This window comes from Bactrocera dorsalis, chromosome 1 (assembly GCF_023373825.1).
Source record: "Bactrocera dorsalis isolate Fly_Bdor chromosome 1, ASM2337382v1, whole genome shotgun sequence".
In the NCBI taxonomy this organism is placed as follows: domain Eukaryota; kingdom Metazoa; phylum Arthropoda; class Insecta; order Diptera; family Tephritidae; genus Bactrocera; species Bactrocera dorsalis.
In genome coordinates, this window is record NC_064303.1 from 18946587 (window position 1) to 18973220 (window position 26634).

The window sequence follows — 26634 nt, forward strand, 5'->3', positions numbered from 1 at the left end:
GTATGCGGTATACCACGTCATTAAGTCGTTTCATCACCATATAGGGTCCTTCCCAGGCTGTCTGCAATTTCGGGGACAAGCCTTTCTTTCGAAGTGGATTGTACAACAGGACCAGATCACCTTCTTCAAAACCTTTTGAATTTGCCGCTTGATCGAACCGGTCCTTCATCTTATTGCTCATCAGATGCGTATGCTGTCTTACCATTAGATGCAATTCATTCATTTCTTCCTTTAAGGCAGAACAATAATCTCCATCATTTCTTACAGCTGTAGGATTCGTTCCAAACTTAAGATCAGCAGGGAGTCGCAGATCAGATCCGAAAATAATCTTTGCTGGCGTGTAACCAGTTGTCTCGTGCTTCGCTGAACGATACGCCAGCAGGAACATCTGGATGCACTTGTCCCAATTCCGTTGATCTTTATCGACGATTTTCCGCAGATGTTCTTCGAGCGTTCGATTGAATCTCTCTACCATCCCATCTGATTGTGGGTGTAACGCTGTTGTCCGTGTCTTGTGGATGCCCAATAATGTACAGACTTCTTGGAAAATGGAAGATTCGAAATTCCTGCCTTGATCTGAGTGTAATTCGACGGGCACTCCGAACCTTGTTATCCAATTTTCTACAAACGCTTCGGCTACTGTCTTCGCTTCCTGGTTTGGTAATTTGTTTCCGGCCGTACTGGTTGGGAACGGACCTGCAATATCCATTGCGACTCGTTCAAATGGTGATCCCACGTTGTACTGTTGTAGCCTACCGCGACTTTTGGCTTTAGGACCTTTAGCTGCCATGCACTCTACGCAATTACTTATCCATTCTGCTATGGAATCTCGACAACCGATCCAGTAGAACCGTTGTTTAATCTTCTCTATAGTTTTTGTTATTCCAAGGTGCCCTCCACTAGGTCCATTGTGATATTCTTTCAATACTTTTGGGATCATGGACTTCGGTACTATGATCAGCAGACGAGAATGTTTGCCATCTTCGCTTTCCCAGGTACGATGAAGGTATCCATTAACGAGGTTTATGCTGTTCCATTGGGCCCAATATGCTTTTGCAGTTGGACTCTCGCTACTTATTTGTTCCTTTGGTGGTCGTACCCCATTTTCTTTGGCCATTACCAGCTTTGCAAGATCAGGGTCCTCCAGCTGATTGATTCTGATGCGGTGAGGAGTCCAATCATCTTCAGGTTCTATATTCAGTGATCGCACGTCGATTATACCTTCTTTTCCTTCTGATTTGGAGCAATGTTTAAATTCCAGTGGACAAGGGCGATGTGATAATGCATCCGCATTTTTGTGGTGAATCCTCTTTCGGTGTTCTGTTGGTTGTTTCCATTTTGATGGGTTTACTTTTATCTTGCAATTTCGGGCAAAGTGACCCGCTTTTCTACAGTTGAAACATCTGCCTGTTGTATTTACTCGCTGTGCAGCAATTGTCTTCAGAGTCTTCAATATTTCTTCCATCAGCGCCGGTTGTTCCATTTCGACTCTTTGTTCTTTGTGTGCTGGTTTACTTAGTAGGGAAGCTGTTTCCTGTGTGAGGGCGTGCGAAACCGTTTCAGCAAACGTTCTTTTTGGCAATGCATATGTGGCGCGTTTGGTGTCCACATCACGAATTCCATTTATGAAGCTTTGAATTTTTACCCTCTCAATGTAATCCACAGGTGCATCTGCATTTGCCAAATGAGCCAGTCGTTCTATTTCAGTTGCGAACTCTTGCAATGACTCGTTCATCTTCTGACCCCTATTTTGCAGTTCGATCTGGTATATTTGTTTCCGGTGCTCACTACCATATCGTCTTTCTATCGCACTCATCAATGCCTCATAGTTGTCCCGTTCACAGTCTGGAATAGTCTGAAGGATTTCTGCCGCAGGTCCTTTCAATGATAAAAACAAGGACGCTACTTTGTCCGCTGCATTCCAGTTATTGGCCATTGCTGTCTTTTCAAACTGAAGTTTGAAAATTTGAAATGGAATACTTCCATCGAATGTGGGTGCCTTCAATCTTTGATTATTTGTTGATGGTGCAGGGCCATGCACTTCCAGTTCTCGCACACGATTACTTAATTGAAGAACTTCTGCTTTTAAATTTTCTTCGTCATTTTTTAAAGTGCTTAATTCGTCTTCAAATTTTGAAAATTTCTCTTGCACTTGTTTTTTGTAGTTGTGTAGTATTTTCCGTAATCTGTTGTACCAAACGATGTTGTTGTGTAAGGCGAGACTCTAACTGTGATGTATTTTCAGCTATTTGCTGTGCCAGACGATTTTCGGTTTGCACTGCATTGTCTGCTATTTGTGATGTATTTTCAGCTATTTGCTGTGCCAGACGATTTTCTGTTTGCACTGCCTTTTCTGCATTTTCAGCTATTTGCTGTGCCAGACGATTTCCTGTTTGCACTGCATTTTCTGTATTTTCAGCTATTTTCTGTATAGCCACTAACAGCATGTTCATGTCCACACTCGATGATGTTCGTTGTTCTTCTACTTTTTCTTCTACCTTTGTAGAAGTTTCTGGCCCAACAAATTCGAACTCGTCCACATTAATTCCATCCGCTTCCATTGCTTCACGCAATCGTGCCTGCAGATCCGCCTTTTGCCCGCTTATCGGCAAATTACGCTCCTCCAGTTCCTTTTTTAATTGCTGAATTCTCAATTCTCCGAATTTAACCATCTTGATTTTGGATTATTTGACAATCCCACTTCTGACACCAATTGTTACGAATTTACTCTTGCTAGTTTACTTTGCTAGGTTCGTATCTCTGGATTGACAAATAAAATCAACACTGTTTAATTTAATTCAACAACTCTTTATTTCACAACTCGTCTACACTATAGCAGTTTACTCTTAGCACTGACTGATTACGTTGGCGCTGCCACGGCTTATATAGCCACGCACTTCTCGCTGATGCCGACGTGTCCTTCTAGAATATCGCGTCTGGAAATTACCAGAACATACGGCTATACGGCGCCAGACGCAAACAGACAGTCGCGGCGCCAGACTCAGCAATTGTTTAACTAGACGAGCAGACAGTGTGGCGCCAGATGTCTACAACAAGACAAATGCTATTCCATATACCTACAGCTATTGTTCATAATCAGGGATGCATATAGTAATACAAATACAACTTAATACTACTTTTTGTAACAATAAGGTGTTTACGTTGTATTTAGAAGTAAGCCAAAACCAAGAAGTTCTGTATTTTCGGATGCGCTTGGAATAATTTTTATTGACTACGTGTATTAAGTGTACGGACTATAAGCGGCGACTACAATATACCGTTATTGGACTGTTTGAAAGACGAAATCGTAGAAAAACAACTAATTTTGAAGTAGAAGGAAGTGCTACTATCACCAAGACAACGTGACACAAGTCAGTGAAAACGTTGGCGAAAATCCTTGAATTCGACGATCTGCTCTACATCTGGCCCCAGGGACTATTTCCTGTACTCAGATCTCAATCGAACTCTCGCGGGGAAGAAATTTTCATCGAATGAAGAGATGATCGCAGAAACTAAACCTATTTTGAAGCAATGGACAAATCGTACTACAGAAATGGTATTGGAAAGTTGAAGGGTCGCTGTGATCATATGTTGAATAAAAAACCAACGAATTTTGAGAAAAGAATGTGCTTTACAATGGTAGGCCAGGGACATTTCAATTGACCTGGTATACCTCATTTGAGTTAATTAGGTTGATCTTAATTTTAAAAATTTGGACATGCAATATGTATTATTGAAAATAAGTGAGTCGTTGACCCATAATATACTATAAATTACTAAGATACCAAATTTTTTAAAAGAAAAAACACAGAAACTTCAAATTTAATGGGAATGTTTATTAACATTAAAAAGAACATTCTTGGCTTTTATTTCTTGAAGATTATCTCTTTCAAATGTTGGTCGTGGCTACGTCTCATTTGGTCCATCTGTTGAGTCTAATTTTGATGACCCCTTTGAGCATTTCGACAGGTAACTGACGTTAACACGCGTTATGTTTTGTTTCAAGGCCTGAATCGAAGCGGGGTTGTCCGCATAGACTTTAGACTTTACACATTCCCATAGAAAAAACCTAAAGGTGTGATATTACATGATCTTGGTAGCCAATCGGCTGGCCCAAAACATGAAACTATCTGTTTACCGAAGTGTTCTCTCAATAAATCCATTGATTGTTGAAATATGTGGGAAGAGATCACGTGTTTCAATTTCAGGTATCAAAAAATCGGTTATCATGGCGCGGCAACGGTCGCCATTGACGGTTACCTTCTCAGCGGCACCATCTTTGAAGAAATATAGACCGATGATTTCGCAGGCTCACAATCTACACCAAACCGTTGTTTTTTCTGAAGGAAATAGCAGCTCTTGAATCTCTTAATGATACTCTTCGTCCCAAATGCGACATTTTGCTTGTTTGCCTACCAGCCAGAAATGGATTTCATTGCTGAACAAAATTTGGGTCGAAAACGTCAGATCTTTTTGGAACTTTTCAAGAGCTCATAGAGCGAAGCTATGCCGCTTAGGAAGGTCGAGCGGTTTCAGTTCTTGCACAAGCTGTATTTTGTACGCTTTCAATTTAAGATCTCGTCATAAAAAGTTCATGTATGTATACACTTAGCTACGGCTGCTATGTTTTCTTTACTACGTTCTGGACGATCGAATATTATCCAATAAAGAATGATGGGTCTCAAGATGGGGAGTAGTGTTACGAATAGTACGCCCAGTAGGTCGATTATATTGACCCTAAGTAGAGCGATGCGCGCGAAACACATTCTATACAGAACGTGAATGTTCGTAATTAAGTTGAACGACTTCTAAACGTTCTTCACGCGTAAGTCGTTCCAAACAAATGTGAGGTAAGTGTGGTATTTTCTAAAACCTTCCACCACATAAAGACTCCATAGAACATAATGGTCTTAACAATGGTGTCGTAGAGCCAGAGGACTACTTTCGGTAAGAGATCCCACCTTTTGCCAATTGCTTCTCTATAGCAGTACAAGGCAATCGATGCCTTTTTTTGCTTTCTCTTGGATATTTAACTTCCATAAAAGGTTTCTATCCAAGGATGAGAACTAGATCTTTCACTCTGTCCGCTGGTTGCAGACGGATGTCTCCCATTCGTGGCAACGGTGCCGTACTAATGCTCCGTTTCGATCGCTCTGTCGCAAAATGAAGTGTTTGAGGTTTTATTCAACCCCAAAACCGTACATAGCAGTTAAGACTGCTTCTGGCAAGACATTATTGAAAACTCCCTCTATATCAAGGAAAGTCCAACAGCGAATTCCTTAAGCCTAATGGCTTCCTCATACCATTACAGGATAGTTTTCAGGACAGTATCCAGTAGTATCTTGCCTTTACAATAAGCATGTTGCGCTCCGGATAAATAGTCCCTCGGAATGTGCCTCAATATATACCAGTCAATCAGTCTCTCCAGAGTTTTTAGTAAGAAGGGGGAGAGGCTGATGTGCCTGAAGTCCTTCGGGATAAACATGACTCTGACTCGTCTCCAGGCCTCCGGGATGTAACCCAGCCCTATCCAATTCCCAAAGATACGTGCCAACCAATTGCAAGACACGACCTACGCGTGTTCTGTCAAAAAAGAGCTATTGAAAAAAGTTTCTTTACTTGAATCACTTGTTTTTTACCCGCCTTTTTTCATAATTTGAGAGTATGAAATATTAGGTTATACCCGAACTAAGCTCAGCCTTACTTGTTTTTGTTTATTTTGCTTGAGACATCGAGATTTCTTACCTATCAAGCGATCAAGAAATGGTAAAACATGCAGATAAAAATCTGACTGTTGCATAATTTTAGGCGATATAGTAGTTTAGTGGTTATTGCTGTTTTTCTGAGTTTTCTTATTGGAAAAGAAGTCTTAAAGAAACTGAAAAACCAAAATTTAAGGCACATCCCTTCTCAAATATTTTAAGGAGTCTAGAGAAGTGCGCCACCTTCAATTGTGATACCCTTAATCCAATAGAAGCTTGTCAACTTCAAGGCTTTTGATGCTAAAGATGTTAAAGCAAAATGGCAACCGCAGTCACATTAAGTATGGAAATACATAAATACTTGTTTGCATTCAATAGAAAAATAAACAACAACAAAATACAAACAAGGGTACACGCTGCCAATCAGCCGCAAAGCCTAAAAGGCTGCTTTACTAGCTGCCACCAAAGCCGGTAGTCTATTTGTATGCATGCATGTATTTGTGTAGCAAACACAAATAAGCATTCAAATAAAAATAAAACAATGTAATGCAACAAACGAATAAAAGAAATGCATTTGGGGGTAAGAAAACAAATTTTTTATTGAAAATAGTGAGTCCCCAGAGAGCAAAAGGATAAAAATATGTTCCAATTCCAAATATGGCAGCTAACAAGACAACAAACAAAAATAAAGTTGAATAAAATGTTAGGGCGCTGGAGTGCTTTGCTGGTCAAATAGTGCATTTCGGAGCGGTTGTTGGAAGAAGGTAGTCGAGGAAGAAGGCTGCTGAAGGAAGGGCGTTGACTTTAAGCTCTGCATATGCGGGTGTTATTGATGAGGCTTTACGTTGGGCTAACATGTAATGGGGAGGGTAATAGCAAAAGGAACGAGCATGTGGTGCAAATAGATGTGGGAGTGTGGGTGGTTCACACTGCGACACAGCGCAGCAGGGGTTGTTGCATGTCCTGTGCTGCCTCGTTAAGCTTAAAGGCTGTGCTTATGCGAGGATGCCACTGCGTGCGTTTGTGTGTATGTGACATGTGTAAAACTACCATATCCAATTCTTTTTACTATGCACTTAACATATGCGAAGACTATGCCATTTGAAGGCATCACCACATAACCTTAAATACTCGTAAATGTGTGTCGATATACGCTACTTAGGTGAAATTTAACCTTTAGCCTCGTTGTGTACGAAAGCCAAAACCACGACAAGCATGCAGGCATGGCCAAGTGCAAATGTACCCCAGCGTCTGCCAAAAGGCGAGGCACTTACACACATATCTACACTTCTATATTTGCACATATGTATGTATGGTTCATAAGAAGGGCACAAGTCAGCATCTCTTCTTTCATTTCCATTACCATTTGGGGGTAGTAAAATTCCCATAGGTGTTAAAATAGTATTACGACGCTGTTGCATTGGCTTATGACGGCTGGTTTGTTTCGACACCGCGTCTTAATCAGACAGAGTGAGCTTGAAATGTAGATGGCATGGCATACACCACAAGCACGACCAAGCGGTCGAGCTTTAATAACTCGCAGAGTTTGTGCGGTACAATGGCACAGTGTGGTGAGTGCGGCAAGTGAAGTGGTGAATAAGCTAATGGGTTCTTTTAAGGAATGGTGGAGTACAAAGTACGTTCAGTTGGGGCTGAACTGTTCAGGTGTATACTTTTAGGAGTGTGGAATTGCACACGAGGTTTCAAGGAACACTACTGATTTTCAATCCAAAAGAGAGACTTCAATGGGAAATGAGTTAGATACTAAATATTTTTTAAATAATGAGTATAAAAAGCTCATAAGAATTAAAGTTACCGCAAAATAAACTTAAGAAGTCGTTCATGAAGTTTATTTTAATAACATTTCACAACAAAACTAAAGGAAAATTTTGTGACTAATGTGCTAGGAGATCTGTGGGGTATTTGAGGGTCACGTCCATCTATTTTTGTCATTTTAGTACTGGTGGTGGTTTAACTCCAACACTCCTTGACTACAACACGAAAACTACTATCTACGTACCACCTTAAACTAAAAGAGATTGATATCGGGTTATATATAGGGTGATTTTTTAAGAGCTTGATAACTTTTTAAAAAAAAAAAACGCATAAAATTCATGACATTTACTTTTTGAAGATAATTTCATTTAAATGTTGACCGCGGCTGCGTCTTAGGTGGTCCATTCGGAAAGTCCAATTTTGGGCAACTTTTTCGAGCATTTCGGCCGGAATAGCCCGAATTTCTTCGGAAATGTTGTCTTCCAAAGCTGGAATAGTTGCTGGCTTATTTCTGTAGACTTTAGACTTGACGTAGCCCCACAAAAAATAGTCTAAAGGCGTTAAATCGCATGATCTTGGTGGCCAACTTACGGGTCCATTTCTTGAGATGAATTGTTGTCCGAAGTTTTCCCTCAAAATGGCCATAGAATCGCGAGCTGTGTGGCATGTAGCGCCATCTTGTTGAAACCACATGTCAACCAAGTTCAGTTCTTCCATTTTTGGCAACAAAAAGTTTGTTAGCATCGAACGATAGCGATCGCCATTCACCGTAACGTTGCGTCCAACAGCATCTTTGAAAAAATACGGTCCAATGATTCCACCAGCGTACAAACCACACCAAACAGTGCATTTTTCGGGATGCATGGGCAGTTCTTGAACGGCTTCTGGTTGCTCTTCACCCCAAATGCGGCAATTTTGCTTATTTACGTAGCCATTCAACCAGAAATGAGCCTCATCGCTGAACAAAATTTGTCCGAAAAAAAAAAAAAAAACCGAACACTGATTTTGGTAATAAAATTCAATGATTTGCAAGCGTTGCTCGTTAGTAAGTCTATTCATGATGAAATGTCAAAGCATACTGAGCATCTTTCTCTTTGACACCATGTCTGAAATCCCACGTGATCTGTCAAATACTAATGCATGAAAATCCTAACCTCAAAAAAATCACCCGTTATATATTAATGATCAGAATGAAGAGATCAGTTGAAATCCGTTTGACTTTCTGTCTGTTCGTACCCTCTTCTAGGTTTGATGTTCTTCTCTAATAGGTTCAATATTATATATCTTCTACTCCACTAAAGCTACAACAACTAAATTCTACTAGCGTACAGGGTTTGTGCGGACTGATTTTCTTCCGCCGCGACTGTCCTTCGGAACATGCGCGCACCGACTGGATTCAGTAGAGGCTGCTCAGTTGTCTCCGAGCTCGTGGACAAACATTTTCGCAGAGGTACGCTATTAATATCAGAGACAATTCAAACAGGCTTACTCAGATATTGCTTAGCAAGAAATGATGTGTGTCGGTAGCACCAGGACGGAGCAAATCCAAAGTGAAAACTATGCTCATTGTCTTCAAAGGTATCGTTTGTTCTTCCTGGATAAGCCGTCAACGCCAAGTTTTACGTGGAAGTCCCCAAGAGACTCAAAAGAAAGGTCAACCGGGTCCGACAAGACATCGCAGCCGATTGGCAGTTGACCCACGATTGCCTTTCTTAAGCAGCTACCTAACTAAGGACGGCATCCCAACGCTTCCGCAAGCGCCCTAGAGCCCAGATGTGGTCCCTCCGACTTTTTTGTTTCCTTGCTTGAAAAGGCCGATGGAAGGGGATCCAAGCAGCATGCACCTCGGCTCTCAAGGCTATTCCGGAGAATGCGTTCCGTGACGCCTTCGATGCTTGGAAATCGCTCTGGCAGCACTGCATATACGCAGAAGGATCTTATTTTGAAAGGTTTTAAAGAATTGTAACGATTGGTCCAATAAATTTTTTTAAATCGACTCAGTTCTATTAATTTCCGGACAAACCCTGTAAATATTGTGGTTTTTAATGAAGCTGAGATAAAAATTTAATGATGTGGGTGGAACCGCCCATTTTGATGAAAAATCACATATCTCAGGACCTGCTCGACCGATTTCAACCAAATTCAGTGGGAACACTTTCATTGGACTGCAAGCACGCCCACTTTCCATATAACTGAATTTTAAATGCCATCGCACTCTTTCCTTTCCAGTGTACAAATCAAGAAGAAAACTTTGCACAAATTTTGCCTTAAGGGTTTTCCACCTTATGACCAAAAACTTGTTTAAATTCGACCAAAACTGTTCAAGCATCTAGGTACCAAATATTTTGGACTCCAGTATAAATATTCCTTCCATATATGGGCAACACCAAGAGATTAGACCAGTGTCTTGACTCGTGTGTGGTTTTAAAGATACGCCGACTAGCCAAGAATCTGGTGTCTATCTAAGATGATAATTCTAAGCCCTCTTAGGCAGTTATAGTGTTAATAAAAGCTCGTTGGCAATGCGCTCATAGCTAGTAAGGAGAGCATGACCTCGTATAATCATCAAAATCCTTCGATATTAGACGCGGTTGGGTACCTGGCTACAGCGAAATCGGTACAAACTGTAAAGTCGAAGAGTCTACAAGAAACTCATATCCAAAACCCGCTGTAAGAACATTCAGAATGAAAACGAGCCAGTATCCCATTGTGCTCTTGCGTTCTGGCGTTGGCTCTATGACCTTTCGCAAGCTTTGCAATCGTTGGTCTGCAATCAAAGCAAGTGCGTTTGTGAAATATATCTGGCTTAGAGTGAAAACTATGAGGTCTATTGAATTACTTGCTCTTAACAAAGTTCCTCTCTCTGCATTGATAGGATTTCTAACCTAACACTTCTCATTGAACCAACTATACTGAATTTGTGGCAGGCACAAGCTGCTTGTCCGCTATGCGATGTACTCATTGTTCTATATTTTGGAGCTCTGAACATCACAACGGACAGTCTAGCCGTTCATGTGGGATGTTCCCCAAGAATATTTACAGTATACCAACCCAACCTAACCTAAAATTCATAGCGTTGCTTCAAAAACACCTGTTAAATTGGAAGCAGGAAGTCCTGTCATCTTCGATACTAGATATCTTTGGATGACTCGCACGATATTAGTACTCAAAGATCTTTTGACCTCAGAGTAGTTTTACAGAAATTTTTGAACGATTTTATAATGAAAATTCCAGTGTATCTTACAGTCTTATCTAATTTTTTATTCGGTACAAGCGAAAATGTAAGCCAGGCAGCTTAAAATGAGAATATAGTTTATGATTAAGATACTGAAACAGGTGTTTGTATTGTAAATAGTTGGACCTGTGAAAGTATAAATCGGCCGATACTGCTGCAATTTCACGTTAGATATTCGTACGAAGTTCATCAATTATCGATTACTTGTTGGCGTAGACCATAGACTTGACCGAGCCCCACTAGAAATAGTCTAATGGCGTCAAATCGCACGTTCGCCGGCCAATTGACTGGGTCATTTAGTGAGATTACACGTTCACCAAACTTAGTTTTCAATAAATCGATAGTGACATTTGCTGTGTGGCTTGTAGTGCCGTCAGGTTGGAATCACATATTGTCCAAGTCCATATTAACCAATTCGGGCTCAAAATATTCGGTTATCATTGAGAGGTAGCGATTCTCGTTCGCAATAAGGTGCTTGTTTTGACCATCACGAAAGAAGTACGGCCCAATGACGCAGCCGGTCCTTAAACCGCACCAAACCGTATCGGTTTTTCGGCATACAATGGTGACTTATGGAGGATGTGTGGATTGCTGCCTGACTAATGGCGCATATTTTGGTTACTGCCGAAGCCATTCATCCAGAAATGAGCCTCATCGCTGAAGATGATTTTTCGATGAAAATCCGGACCACTTTCAAGCACAAGTCACGAATATACATACGAGGATTCTGGTGATCAAGCAACTTCAGTTCATGCGTCAATTTGATCATGCAGGGATGTAGGCCAAGAAAGAAAGGCAAAATTCGCCACAACGACGTCATAGTCCAACGCTTGAGAACGACGTGTGAGAGACTGATTTGGGTCTTCCTCAATTGATGCGCTAGCGGCAGCAATATTCTCGACACTACGGGCACTTCTTTGTCTCACTGGCACATTTTTTACTGTGCCTGTGGATTAAAATTTTTCCACTACACGCTCAATTGTTGATCTGACAGGACGATTATGACGACCATAAATTGGACGTAGCACACTTAAAGTTGAGGCAACTGACACCGAATTTCGGTAGTAAATTTTAATAATTTCAAATCGTTTTTGGATCGTAAGTCTTTCCATGATAAAATGGCAAACCTTACTAAAGATGAATGTCAAAAGAGCGGCAAAAATATGACGTCGTTTGCTGTCCTATCGGTACACACATTTCATTTAATTTTCTTACGACACCAGCCCACTGTGCTTAGTTGCGTCGGCACCCGATTTTTTACACGCTTACACCCATAGCCTTAAGATAGGCTTTACTTGCCGCCTGCTATCGTCCTCACCGACTTATGCTACCGTCTTCAGCTTTCTTTATTTCACTTACATTTCATTTTCCCCTCCGCATCCACACCATTGCGATTATTTTGGTGTTGTCTTTGGTTGATTTTTTGTCAGTTGTTTGGTTTTGTTAATGTTTCTTTTACAAGGCATAAAAAATCATAGCTTGTCGGATGTCGTTTGAAGAGTGCAAATGTGGGTTGACTGCTGTAATATCCACAACCAAGCAGCCATGCATACACACATGCAAACAATATGCGCAAGTGGTTGCAAAAAAGGGGGTCGTGCAGTGTGCACATTGAATTAAATTGAAATGCATTTGGTAGTTGTTAAAAGAAATATGACCTCCGGGCGTTCGTAATGCGACAAGTTGCTTTGAGGGTTGCGCGCATAATGCAAGGAGCAGTGTGAGAGGTGTGTGTGCCTCGTCGAAAGCCAAAAGCCAGGTGTACCCATGTGGCGAGCGTTAGGCGGACGCGTGCGGATTACAGGTGTGGCGCAAGGGATTAGTTAATATATTTTTTGAAATGTGCCTGCAATGAAAACTTATATAATAATTATTTAAGAGAAATGCTTGCTCGGGCTTCTAATGACTTATTTCGTTTAAGCAACAATTAATCTTTTCTTTCTTCTTTCCGCTTCCATCATCATTTTTCATTCTCTTTGTAGTGCCGAAAAAAGAAGAAAAATCATAAATAAAAAATTATTTTAGAGAATTGAAATCATTTATAATAATACTAGTCAGACTTGATCGAGTACTTTTTTGATATATGAATATAGTAATGTGTTTCCCTGGTAAAAAAAAAAAAACGTTTTTGGGATTACCAATTGCTAAAGCAGTCTTTATGTTAATAACCTTTGAGCTCAAGACTCTAAAAACACTGTGAGTTTATTTTAAAGGGATATTATAGTCTAGAAGTCCGAATTTCGAGTATTTTTGGCAATGGAAAAAATAAAATAATTGATATTTAAAATTAAACTTTCGTCGTTACTACATTTTGACAAAAGAGTACCCGGAAATAGTATTGAAGTCAATATTTATTTCGTCGCCTTCAAAGAAATCCCCACTTGCAATATACTTATGTCAACGATTTTTCCAGTCCTCGAAACACTTTTCATAATCATAGGTGGTATTCATTGCGTTGTTGGCTTTGAATTCGATCATAATCGTGGCTCGATGTGATGGTGTATTATCATGGTGTAAAATCTACGAATTGTTCTTCAATAATTCCGGCCGTTTTCGACGGATGTTCTCACGCAAACGCCACAATACGGCCAAATAGCACTCCCAATTGACTATCTGTACCTCTGGAACAAATATATGATGCACCAAACCACGACTATCGAAAAAACAATGGGCTACACCATGATTTTTTAGCGAATTTGGAGTGCTTTTTTTGATTTCGGCTTGTTTTTCCCCCCATTCCGATGATTATTGACTTATTTGCATGTCAAACTCATAAACCCATATCTCATCTGCAGTAATAATGCTCTCCAAGAGTTTGGGTTCGGAATACGTACGATCAAACATGTCCAAAGAGACCTGTACACGGTACTGTTTTTGAAAAAAAAAATTCAAACCCAAAATATTCACCAAAAGCATTCGAACGAACTCGCCAGAGATGTCGATGTCTTTTGCAATCTCTCTAACACGATTTTCTAGCACGATATTCTTCATTTTTTTTAGCATTTTTATCAGTTCAAGCGGTCGAAGGTCTTCCAGAACGAGGAGTGTCTTCAACGATCTCTCGACCGTGTTTGAAGGCTTTGTACTCGTAAACTTGTGTTTTTGATGAAACTGAATCACCGTAAGCCTCTAACATTCGCATCGATTCCGCTCACGAAATTTGTTTAGTAATACAAAATTTGAGACAAATTCTTTCTTCGATATTTTTATTCATTCTAAAAAACACACCGCACCATTGAGGTGTACCGAGCAGCTGCTGTAAGCAAACTGTTTGACAGATCGCTCTCATATTCGGCATAGTAATTAAGGACAGTCCTGCCAACTGAGCAAAATACATTTTTGTGAAATACAAGTACTATTTACACGAGGAATTTAAATTATAATTTCAGGGAGCTTTTGCTGTCCCAATTTATAGTATTTAGATTTCGGTGCTTGCGGAAATCCGTAGTTTCTTAGGGAGAAAAGAACGTATGCAAAATGGACAGACAGACGGTTGGCTAAATCGACTCACCTTCTTATGCTAATTCGTTATAAAGACACCGACTATTCCTTCAGGATTATATGTACAAATTTCGTGACAAACGTTATGCACCCTGTTCAGGGTATAATAACAAAACATGAGAAAATATGGTATTTATTGCTTCTAAAATTATCTTGCGTTTGACAATTAGTGTTTTCTAAATTTATGTACAGACCTTTTAATATTTCTGCACAGAACTCGTTTCTATATTCAAACACCAAGCACTTTATTTCAGAAATTTTCAACATTTTTTTGCCTCCTTTTTCCTTGAAAAACTGTAGGTGAACTTCAGTGATACTTCATATTTTCCGCAACTAATCTTCGAAATAAGCCCATAGATGGTCTATAAGGTTTATATCGGGACTTTGAGGGAGCTTTGATAGTATTAAAAGTAATGCAATGTTGGAACAAAATCCGTTAATGGTTTTTTACTTCCTGCACAAAACTTTTTTTGTCGGGCAAAAATGCCTTTTAGAATTAGGTCAAGACTAGATATTATATAATTGTATGTACTAGAATATATCATATGTCAGTTTATACAACGACAGCCTAAGATAGGTCCTTGTATACAACCAGCTATAATTGATACCCAAGAAACTGAATATTTAGCAAAGCTTTCATGGAGAAATATTAAAAAATACGGCTATTGTAGCAATCTGTGGATCCATTACCTCAAATGCGAATCCGGAAGGTCTGCAAATACGTTTCAACAGCCGTTATGACCTTTTAATTTGATGAAAAACGTTTGTCACGCATACATTTTTTTTAGTTCTGAAAACAAATGAAAGTCGCTGGGAGTCAAATCTGGCGAATACAGTGGATGCTCCAACAATTCGAATTTTAATTCATGGATTTTAGCCAATGTCAAAACGCTCTTGTGACACGATGCATTGTCCTGATGAAAAAGGATTTCTTTCTTCTGCAAACTGGGTCTTTTTTCCTTCCACTGGTCCAAAAGGTTTCAATAATATTAAAAATTAATTCTTTTACCAGTTTAGAAGTACTCCACAAACTAAATTTCTCTCGCATCCCAAAAAACTGATACCATAAACTTTTTGGCCGATTTTATAACACGAACTCGTTACGAAGCTGAACAAACAGGTTCACACCACTCTTTAGTCTCTTGTTTTGATTCAGGATCATGGTGATAGAGCCAAGTCTCATCCATACTGATCAATTGAAGCATAAAATCCACTTTATCCTTTTTAAAACGCTCCAAATGTTGCTGAGAAAGTCGCATTCGAATGTGTTTTTGCGGCACCCATTGTGCACACAGCTTTCTAAAACCCAAAATTTCACTTAAAATATAGCTTACACTGTCTAATAAGATGTAGAACTTTTACTAAATCTATCTTAGTCAATCGACGATCTTCAAAAACCATATCTTGTATTTTGGCTATGATTTCTGGTGTTGATGCGCTTTATGGTGTCCCTCATAACTAGAGTTATGTAAAAGTTGTTTTTTTCACGAAAATCCAGGGAATCAGTGCTGAAGGTCAAAATCAGCGAATTCCCTGACAAATCAGGGATATGGTGACCCTACTCATAACTCGGGTGTGGATCATCAGTGCAGTAGTTTTGAAGTCATAAGAGACTTTGACTTTCGCAACGTGAGTTGTTGGGAACATGTTTTGATATTAGTAGATGTAAAACGCTCATAAGACAGTTAATAAATACGCGTAACTTCATAAATTTTTATGGGATCGGCTTGAAATTTAGACACAAAATTATAAATAAATAAATTAAAATCGAAAAATGAAAGATTGTACTTCGCCCTTAATTTAGATACATACGAGTATATGGTTTTCGTTTCGTATCGTTTACTAAGACTGAATCCAAAAGCCAGTTACCATATCTGTATGTTCGTGTAAAGGTCTTTAAACACTCGTCTAAATGTATGCATATATGGAATATGGATTACGACCGTTAAATAACAAAAGCATCAGTCTAATATTTACATTTATAACATTAAAGAAGTTTTTTTTTTAATTTTTGAAAATTTACAATAATTTCGTCTTTGCTAGAAAACAGAAATTCCTCATTTCATCACGGAGCGAGTACGTATCAGCCTTACTTTCTTACCTACCTGGAATCCATACCTCACCTTGGCACTGTAGGTACATTCATACGTACAAACATACATACGCTATTGTTTTACTCAGCTGTTGTGCGTCAGCCACCACTAAATTTAATGAAGCGTTAGTAAACTGCTTGTGTATAGTTCTCTCATAGGTTTCGTTGTTGTTTCATTTAAACATAAAGGACCTTTTTCGTTTATCAACATTTTAGATGTTTTCTTGCTTTCAGAACACTTGCCTTAGTTCTCAACCATTTTATCACCAGTTCATGTTAAGAATCTGCCGTTTGGTGTGTTGAAATTAAGACTATACTTCACAGGATCATTTCTGTAGTCAGTCTTCATTTACTTTCTTTGCAAATCGAAAGTATTAGCACCCGCGATGAGGAGGTAAATCGTTTTATCTGACAGCGTGAGGTTTATGAATTTCATCACTAAATTTGTCTTCTGACAAGTTTGAGATGATGTTTCTTCGATGATCGCTCGGTTTTAACGGATAAAACGACTTCTGAGTGGTCTAAACCAATTTTAAACTAATAAATACATGAGTGTTGGGAAACTATATGAAGGCATAGATTGTTTTGGTCTGGTATTTAGTGGTAATTTGTTTCCCAGGGAAAATGTATGCAAGCGTAGACGGAGATGAAAAGATACCCAACTCTACTTCTGTCATTTAAGATCAGAGAGCAAATCTCCTTTGACAGTTGACTGGATCGGCGGTTAGGTTTAATAAAAACATCGCTGAACTATGTCAATGCCGTTCTATATCTCATACAGCTCATTGTTCCATCGAATGATATATTCTCCGTCGTCAATACGCAATCTTCCGCAGTACCTTTCTCTCGAAAACACACCTACAGCTGAAACCATTGGTTTTCGGAAAATGCAAAAGAATAGATGGTACGACGAGGAGTGCCGTGTCGCAGCGGAGATAAAACAGACTGCCTACCTCGGAACGCTACAATCGACCCCAACACGTGCGGGATGGGATAGATACCGAGAGTTGAAGAGGCAAGCGAGACACATTTGCAGACATAAAAACAAAGAGGCCGAAGTGGGTAAGTATGAAGAGCTTGGCAAACTGGCCGACAGGGGTATTGCTCGAAAATTTTATGAAAAAATGTGGCGACTAACAGAAGGTTTCAAGACCGGAGCATACTCTTGTAGAACACCTAGAGGTGATCTAGTGACCGATGCCCAGAGTATACTGAAATTATGGTGGGAACACTTTTCCAGCCTGCTGAATGGCAGTGAAAGTATAAAGCGAATCCGATTCCCCAATTGATGACGATGGAGCAGACGTTCCATTACCCGACCACGAAGAAGTTCGAAAAGCATTTACCTGCTGGATGAACAACAAAGCGGTAGGAGCCAATGGATTGCTAGGTGAGCTATTCAAACACGGTGGCTAAGAACTGATAAGGAACATACATCAGATTCTTTGTACATTATGGTCGGACGAAAGCATACACCATCATTGGAATTTAAGGGTACACTGGACAATTCACAAAAAGGGACATCCGACAATCTGCGCCAACTACAACTACAACTACTGATTGGACTTTATCAGTGTGTCTTTAGGCCTGAAAAATCAACAACTGACTAGATATTCAACATGCCCCAAATCTTGGAAAAGATTGGTGAAAAACAAAGAAAATAATTCAAGCAGCTGATCTGAGTAGAGAAGGTACAATAAGAAAGGAAGCGTATGGGTCTGACGAAATATTTCCTGTTATCAAACAAACAATGATCGCAATTCCGATTTGGCTCGCACGTCACTGTTGACAGTCATAACTTTTGAACAGAAGTCGCAGATAATCTCTTTTATGTTGGAACCAGTATCACCTCCAACAACAAAGTCAGCCTCAAAATCGAACGCAAAATATCTCTTGCCAACCAGTGCTACTTTGGATAAGTATCCGTTGAGGAAGCAGAGGAAGAGGAAGACCTCAACTCCGTTGGAAAGACCAACTGGAGAAGAACCTATCTAATTGGCGCCAAACAGCGATAAAGATGAACGACTGACTACGGGTGACTATTGTACACTCGGTTATAACCACGTAAGCGATGTCTACGCCAATAAAGGAAAAAGTTTGAACCCATAGCCTGTCGAATAATTGTTACGCACTTAATTCACTTGGATAAACTGGCTAGCAACGGATAGACTCAATATGAAATGACAATAAAATCAAAACAAAACGAAACTTCAGTTACCTCTTTTAACCCAACTTTTATTCCCATTACGTACGCATTAACTACTGTGGCACCATTTTCAACCTTTCATTCATTCATTCATTTCATTTGAGCATAATCACCAATTTTTATGGCAATCTGTTCGAGGTCTCACCAAATCACTTAAAGCTTTGCAGATAATGACATTTTTTGTGTCTTTCATGTGTGTTAAAGATTTCTCCATATTCCCCCGTTTACCGTAACAAACATGCAATGCCACACTGACTGCATATTGCGACTTTAACTCAACCCAAACCGAACCGAACAGTCAGTCAACCAAAGCGTTCACTCATCCAACGCCAGATGACAGATGGCAACATTGCTCTAAGACAACTCATCCGTTTGCATTTATTGTACGTTTCTAGGCCGTTTGGGGATTGACTTTTTCTACTCATAGATACGTCTTTGTAGTAAGCACTTTTCCGACTTTCTGTGCATTTCGCTTTTCTTGCTTGTCGCTCTTTGCTGTTTCCTTTTGTTTTTGCAAACCAATCGTTTTCTGTGCATTTGTTTTTGTCTTCTTTAATTTCACTAGCTTTTGTTTTTATTTTCCTATTTGATTCTATTTATTGGAGATTGCTATATTGCGATGAAGCACACAGCGGTCTCACATCCTGTGGGATTGAAATTGTTTTCTTTCCTGTCTGGCAGTTTTTCTAAATCAAAGATTGTGCTGGGATTTAGTGGCAGTACCCAATAGCCGTAGGCACCTCGCTCTCTCTGTTTCTCGCATCTCGTTCAGCACATCCAAACTACTTGCGGTTTTAACCGGCATTAAGGCGGCATAACCCCGCATGAGCATGAGAAGGGAAAGTAAGTTGGGTATGAGCTCGGTCGCTTAAGTCCGAGATCAATGCCTTCGTCTTGTGTCCCGTGTGCTTGTGTGCGCACTGACGTCTTATCAAAGTCCAATATCGATGATTTTGATTGCTTTTAAGTTGGCAGCACACGCACACATATACGTATTATACACCCATGAAATGGGGTTAATGGTCGAAATTGATAACTAGGCTATATTGGTTGCCCGTTTGCGCAGCGGTGAGTTAATAAAGCCATTGGGAGAGCGAGAGGTTGCGTGGGGTTGTGTCCAAAAAAGAGGCAGTTGCGTACACAAGCTAAGTAGATACAAATATAAGCGAGCAAAAAAAAGGGAAATGAGGGTGAAAGTGCATGTCTTGGGGAGTTTGGTCTCTTTTTTTACCACAGCATCTTCTTTAAAGCTGACGCTGATTCCGTGCTGACGGTGTGTAAGTCAACACTACGGCGAAATTCAATTTTCTTAAAGTGACTCTGGTCGGCATGCTCGAAGCGGAATTTGAATTTATGCACCGGATATGCTCGGCGTCGGGTAGATTGTATGTGAAACCACAAAATCGGATTAAGGAATTTAAAAAATCAGACTTTTTGTATATGTTTGTATGTATATTAGCAATGCGTTAGGGTGCGTGGTGGTTTTTCACTTTCACGAAATGTCAATTAAATGTCAGAAATTTACTATTGCTTACTTATTGGCTTCGGCGTTTGATGTGGGCTATATGCCAGCTGAAAGGGATATCTGCGTATGGGCTAAAGGAAAGATGCTTAAAAGCATAACATGTCGTTAGAAATGCAGATGAGCCGCGTGCAATAAGCTTTTGTGCATATTTTATTGAAGAAACCGCATTGTAAATTTGATACTTTTAATGGCTCGCTGTCAGTCAAAAGTTGTCAGTCGCTCAGCTTATTAATAAATTTGGTGCATAAATTGATGTGGCAACTACTTACACGTGCTGGGGTTAAGTGGCTTACGGGTGTTTGAATATTTGATTTCAAATAGATTTAAAAAGGAGTTTGGCTGAAAAATTCGTAACGCAAAGCATAAAATAAAATTCTGGAAAAATCAATTTTGTTACTCAACTTAAAGACTCTACTTTAATGAGTTCTAATAATATTCCTTGTTGTCAGTTTGGTCGGTAGGAAGGAATTAGGAGTGCACCACACTTCGATAATCGCAGAAAACTGTCAACATAACCTTGATTTTTGAACTTTGACGTGGTATTTTCGTCTTCGGCTCACCTTTGGCACGATATTCGGCCGACTGATCGTCTGTTTCCGGTTCGTAAACATAGATCCAAACCCATCGTCAGTAATAATATTTTTCATGACATCTTGGTAGTCGGAAAGCATTGCTTCACAGACGTTAGCGCGACACTGTTTTACGAAAAAATGAGTTATTTTGTTACCAATCGTGCTTTCACTTTTCTTAGTCCCAAATGCTTTTTCGAAATGTTTTTTACTGTTCCTTCCGCTATTGCGACGATGACAGTAAGATCTCTGACAGTTAATCAGCGATTCCAAAATACCAATTCCTTTATTTTATTGAAGTGTCGGTCAACAGTTGATGTTGATTGCCGTCCTGGACGTGGGTCGTCAACAAATGGGTTTTGACGCCAAATTTAAATTAAAAGGCCTTACTATTTTTTGCCCACAGTAGTGTTATCCTTCAAGTAGGCTTCACACTCGGCAAATTTCTTTCCAGCCTGAATTATAGACATAGGTCTTATACGGTAATCTGATATTCATAAGTAACTCATCGTCACACTTAGTGATAGTCAAGCAGTATTACTTTTTTATTAAACCCTTTATGGATTTTGAATAACTGCCTATTAGTACGTAATTGTGAATACCCCATATAGATTCCTCATTAGAGGTCTAAATTGCGGATCACAAAGCAACAGAATTTAGCGCCGATTAAGCTGATTAAACCGATACAGCCTTCGTAGCGTCTCGACATATTACTTCGACTTCAAGTTCTGGAAAACTCCAACCTATAATAAGTAAACAGCAAGGCACAGATCGTCGTGTTATCGGGGCGCGCAGTCACATCCAAACTTCATTGAAGCCTTTGAGCTATAAATGTGACTCTCGTTGCTGAATCAATGAGGGCTCTTGCAGAATATCGCTGGCCATTATGTTCTACCTGAACCATTGTAAGGCCGAGTACTTGAAGCATTTTCAGCGGTCGAACTAATGACTCTTAAGCCTTCCGGAGTGGATTCAGGTCGAGGGTTGAATTTTTGTGAGATTTACGATACGAGTATTTGGTCATGCGGTTCTTGTAGCTATGCGATATGGCTAAGCAATTATAGTCCTTATTTTTTGATTTCGGAAATAGCACGTATTTAGTATCCATAGCGAGAAATTTGGCACATTCTCCAATCGGTGTTACTTTTTGAAGATTCTGCAAATTTTTGTCCTGAGTCTTGATGAGCAAAAGTGAAACTACTATTTTTTGCGGTATTTGAGGGTCCAGGTTATATATTTTTTGTCTGCTCTTTTGACTGTACCTGGGTGGGAGCAGTTGTGTTACTGAAGCCTTAAAACTTCTTGCGGATCAAGAAACGGTCGAAATTTTACTATGTCGATATGTCGCTACAGTTGAATTATCTACTCTATCTAAACGTATTCAAAGATTTCTAAAGTTTGTTGAGATATTTCGAACTACACAATTTTATCAATATTTGGTTCCAGCTTTTTGTGTCAGCCTGAAGATTGATTAAAATGTGTTTCTTGAGTCACCTGAGTTATCTTAAAAACTCAATAGAAGTGAATTCTCATATTTCCATGTTGGTCGACAATATTTGTCGCTTCGCCTTAAGTCTTCTAGGTAGGGTGAAAAAGTTTATGGATATGCAAGGCTGTAACATGTATCGAAAGGTGAGCCATGTCGTAAAGTCCCCTTAAAGGATGTCGGTTTCGGATAGTGGAGGCTGAGCTGTGAAAGCGAAATTTATAATCTATCACAAGGACCGTTTTCGTTTCTTAAACTTCCTTGAGTAATCCACTCCAGCGCTGTTCTGGTAATGTCGTCATATAAATTTTGCAAAGTATGGTCGATACATTTGAATTTAAGGCGTTCAGAGTTTAGTATTGCTAATAACGCTTGGTCAGACTAAACGCATAAACTTTCAAGGACATCGGTTAAGAAAAGATTGTAGCGCTTGTAAAACACTCGCTGTAATGTTCCACTTCTCCCTGCCATAGAGGGCAACATATTTCAAGCCTGAATGGAATATTTTTTCTTCGAATGTCTGGGGATACATGTGTTGATCTCTAAGCTTTATCCAATATGCCGAACGAATTCTCATTACTTTACTAGAGAACAGAGTCGTCTCATCTTAAGATAAATTGCGTTGAGGTACGTAGACATTACAAGAGCTTCAAGTTACTCTTACTCGGCATGAATCTAATTTTTTTATCCAATAATCTTCTTCTTTACTGGCGTAGACACCGCTTACGCGATTATAGCCGAGGAGCTTAGAGGATCGAAATAAAAAAGGATGCCAGTGGGATCACCATATTCGATTAAATATAATAACTAATATTAAAAACTATTATAATATATTTCCCTACATATATTTAGATTTGAAGATATGTATGTAGCTGAAGTTTCTTACCTCTCTTTTTAGTTTTGTGTTGTGTTCCTTTGGGAGCTACATTGAAACGCTAGTTACCTTTCTGAATTCATATTGGCATTGCTATCAAATAAAAACTATTTTAACTTCAACTAATGAGCAAAAAAGTGCCATAAAACTGTCGTAAATGAATGAAACCCAACAAAGGCAACAACTAAATAGACAACAGACACAAAGGAAATCAGAAAGTGAAGCATGCTCGGCAAACACAAAACAAATGGGAGAAAAAGTGGAGTTGCATGTCAATACAAAAATTCGTAGACAGCATTAAGGGATGCATAAAACAAAAACAATTGCAACAACAACCACAATAAACATAGACTATTATAAATAATTAGTATGCGTACTAGTAATAGCGGCAAGGAAGAAAGTACATTTAATATTTGAAGAGTCTGCTGCATTTTTATACCCTCAACAGAGTATATTAAGTTTGTCACGAAGTTTCTGGTATCCAGAAGGATATCACGAATATCGCATAAAGTAAATATGTAAGTTGGTAAAATAACTATCTGACGACATATCTAGGCCGTAAAAAGGGCTATTTTGAAATCACCGAGAGTAAAGTCCTCTCACTCTATTTTCTTTTCTTTTGATCACGAGGGGGTTATCAGCACAAAAAGTTTTATCTGTAACTTCCGAAATTTTACAGTCGCATAGAAGATGTGTAATGCTCTCCTCCTCTTTTACCTCCTGATAGCTTCTATAGTAGTCGTTATATTGGCGTTCCTAGTCTACTGGCAAGTCTGCCAATAATGTTGTGATGTTTTAGCACTTCAACTTGAGTTCTTCTGTAATACCGTTTAAATTTTAATAGTCCGTATGATCGTCTCCAATAATCCATTTATGCCACGTTTGTTTGCTTGTTGAGCAGGTTAGGGATTAACTCACCGAGACTCTGCTATATTTATAACATGCTTATCAATTAAATATTTATAAGTAGTCATAGAGAGGACGGAGTCATTTGTAGAAGTTCACGTAAGTGAGGAAAGTTCTCTGAGCGTTATTCACTTGGGAGTGGCCAGAAACGATTATTTTAAATTTGTCTCAAGCAGCTCACGATTTCCGGTATTAGACCAAGTATCCTCTGGTTATCTGTAGTACTAGATTCCTGGTTACACTGGTTGTCGAACGATATTCTACTCGACTTGCACTCCTGCTCTTTGAAAGTACTCGTCAGCAACTCGGTATAAGGGAACTGCGAGACGGCATTTCAAGCTCTCTACTTACAGTTGCAAACGAAACCATTGGTTTTCGGAAAATACAAAACAACAGCTGGTACGATGAGGAGTGCCGTGAAGCAGTGAAGAGAAATCAGAGAGCGAGACGCATTTGCAGACAAAAAAAGAGAGAGGCCGAAATGCGTGACAAGCTGGCCGGCAGGGGTAATACTCGAAAATTCTACGAAAAAATGCGCTAACTAACAGACGTTTTCAAGAACGGAGTATACTCTTGTAGATATAGGATCTAGTGACTGATGACTAGAGCATACTAAAATTATGGAGGAAGAAGTGTCTCCCGTCTGCTGAATGACAGTGAAAGCAGTACACCAGGAGACGGTGAACCCGATTACCCGTCTGAAAAACAACAAAGCCGCGGGGTCCAATGGATTGCCGGTCGAGCTATACAAATACGGCTGCGAAGAACTGATAAGGAGCTTGTATCGGATTCTTTGTAGAATAAGGTCGGACGAAAGCATGTCGACGATTTTAATTTAAGTGTGTTCTGTCCAATCCACAAAATATGAGATCCCACAATCTGCGCCAACTACCGTGCGATAAGCCTCTTCACCATCATGGATGTATAAGGTTATATTAAGATTATTGTGTGAAATATTAAAGCCCACCGTTATCAAACGGATTTGGCATTATCAGTGTGGCTTTAAACCTGGAAAATAAACAACTGTTCAGATATTTACCATGCGCCAAATCTTGGAGAGGACTTGTCAAAAGAGGATCGAGATTTCAGACAAGGCGAATTCCTAACGTGCGACTTCTTCAATCTACGGAAAATATTTCGAGCTTCAGAGCTGAATCGAGAAGACACAATCTTTCATAAGAGCTGCTGGCGTATGTAGGTATATTCTTTGTTGTGGGCACACTGCTTGTTAAATCAAGAAGGCTTTCTTTAGCTGCTGGCATCTGGGAAGGCGGTTTGGATAACTAATTTTGTTGAACACACAACACTACCTCCCGCTTGGTTATCAACCTCGCCCCTTACAAAGTATATTATCTTTAAAATTTCGATTTGGAAATTGTCCCCCCATTTTTCTCCCTAAAAACTGTTCATTTGCTGGAGCTGCAGATATCTAATCAAGATATAGTTGTTATACAAACTCCGATCAAAATCGAGTTTTTGAATGGAACCTTTTTTGTGAAGGGTATTATAGCTTCCTTGCAATCTAAGTTAAGTTTTTTTCTTGTTTTTGATTGTATTAGACAAACATTAAGCAGCAAAAAATTAAAATACATGCAACCAAGAACAGCAACAACAATTGTGGATTTAGCATGCAAGCGTATGACAACGCGTGTCGCACGCAAGATGTCCCCGAGGAGCGGCTTTGGCGCATCGTTAAATCCTTAAACAGCTGTGTACAAAGCGCAATGAGCATTGCGCCACTGTCCGAGCCGGTACTTATGGGTATTTAACGCTCAGCGCTACCCGTACCAACGCCATTATCATAAAGGGTGATTTTTTAAGAGCTTGATAACTTTTTTTAAAAAAAAACGCATAAAATTTGCAAAATCTCATCGGTTCTTTATTTGAAACGTTAGATTGGTTCATGACATTTACTTTTTGAAGATAATTTCATTTAAATGTTGACCGCGGCTGCGTCTTAGGTGGTCCATTCGGAAAGTCCAATTTTGGGCAACTTTTTCGAGCATTTCGGCCGGAATAGCCCGAATTTATTCGGAAATGTTGTCTTCCAAAGCTGGAATAGTTGCTGGCTTATTTCTGTAGACTTTAGACTTGACGTAGCCCCACAAAAAATAGTCTAAAGGCGTTAAATCGCATGATCTTGGTGGCCAACTTACGGGTCCATTTCTTGAGATGAATTGTTGTCCGAAGTTTTCCCTCAAAATGGCCATAGAATCGCGAGCTGTGTGGCATGTAGCGCCATCTTGTTGAAACCACATGTCAACCAAGTTCAGTTCTTCCATTTTTGGCAACAAAAAGTTTGTTAGCATCGAACGATAGCGATCGCCATTCACCGTAACGTTGCGTCCAACAGCATCTTTGAAAAAATACGGTCCAATGATTCCACCAGCGTACAAACCACACCAAACAGTGCATTTTTCGGGATGCATGGGCAGTTCTTGAACGGCTTCTGGTTGCTCTTCACCCCAAATGCGGCAATTTTGCTTATTTACGTAGCCATTCAACCAGAAATGAGCCTCATCGCTGAACAAAATTTGTCGATAAAAAAGCGGATTTTCACATTTCGAACCGAACACTGATTTTGGTAATAAAATTCAATGATTTGCAAGCGTTGCTCGTTAGTAAGTCTATTCATGATGAAATGTCAAAGCATACTGAGCATCTTTCTCTTTGACACCATGTCTGAAATCCCACGTGATCTGTCAAATACTAATGCATGAAAATCCTAACCTCAAAAAAATCACCCGTTACATACAACCAAC

General features: G+C 39.6%; 1 protein-coding gene and 1 non-coding gene across 3 annotated transcripts in view; both read left to right on the plus strand.

The window, feature by feature from the left end:
- The window catches only part of LOC105233378 (WD repeat domain phosphoinositide-interacting protein 2), a 194669-nt gene that overhangs the window by 85096 nt on the left and 82939 nt on the right, over nt 1-26634 (plus strand). The window lies entirely within an intron of this gene.
- LOC115066702 (small nucleolar RNA U3) lies at nt 16614-16827 on the plus strand. The gene has a single exon (XR_003846209.1). It is a non-coding gene; the product is annotated as a small nucleolar RNA U3 (small nucleolar RNA).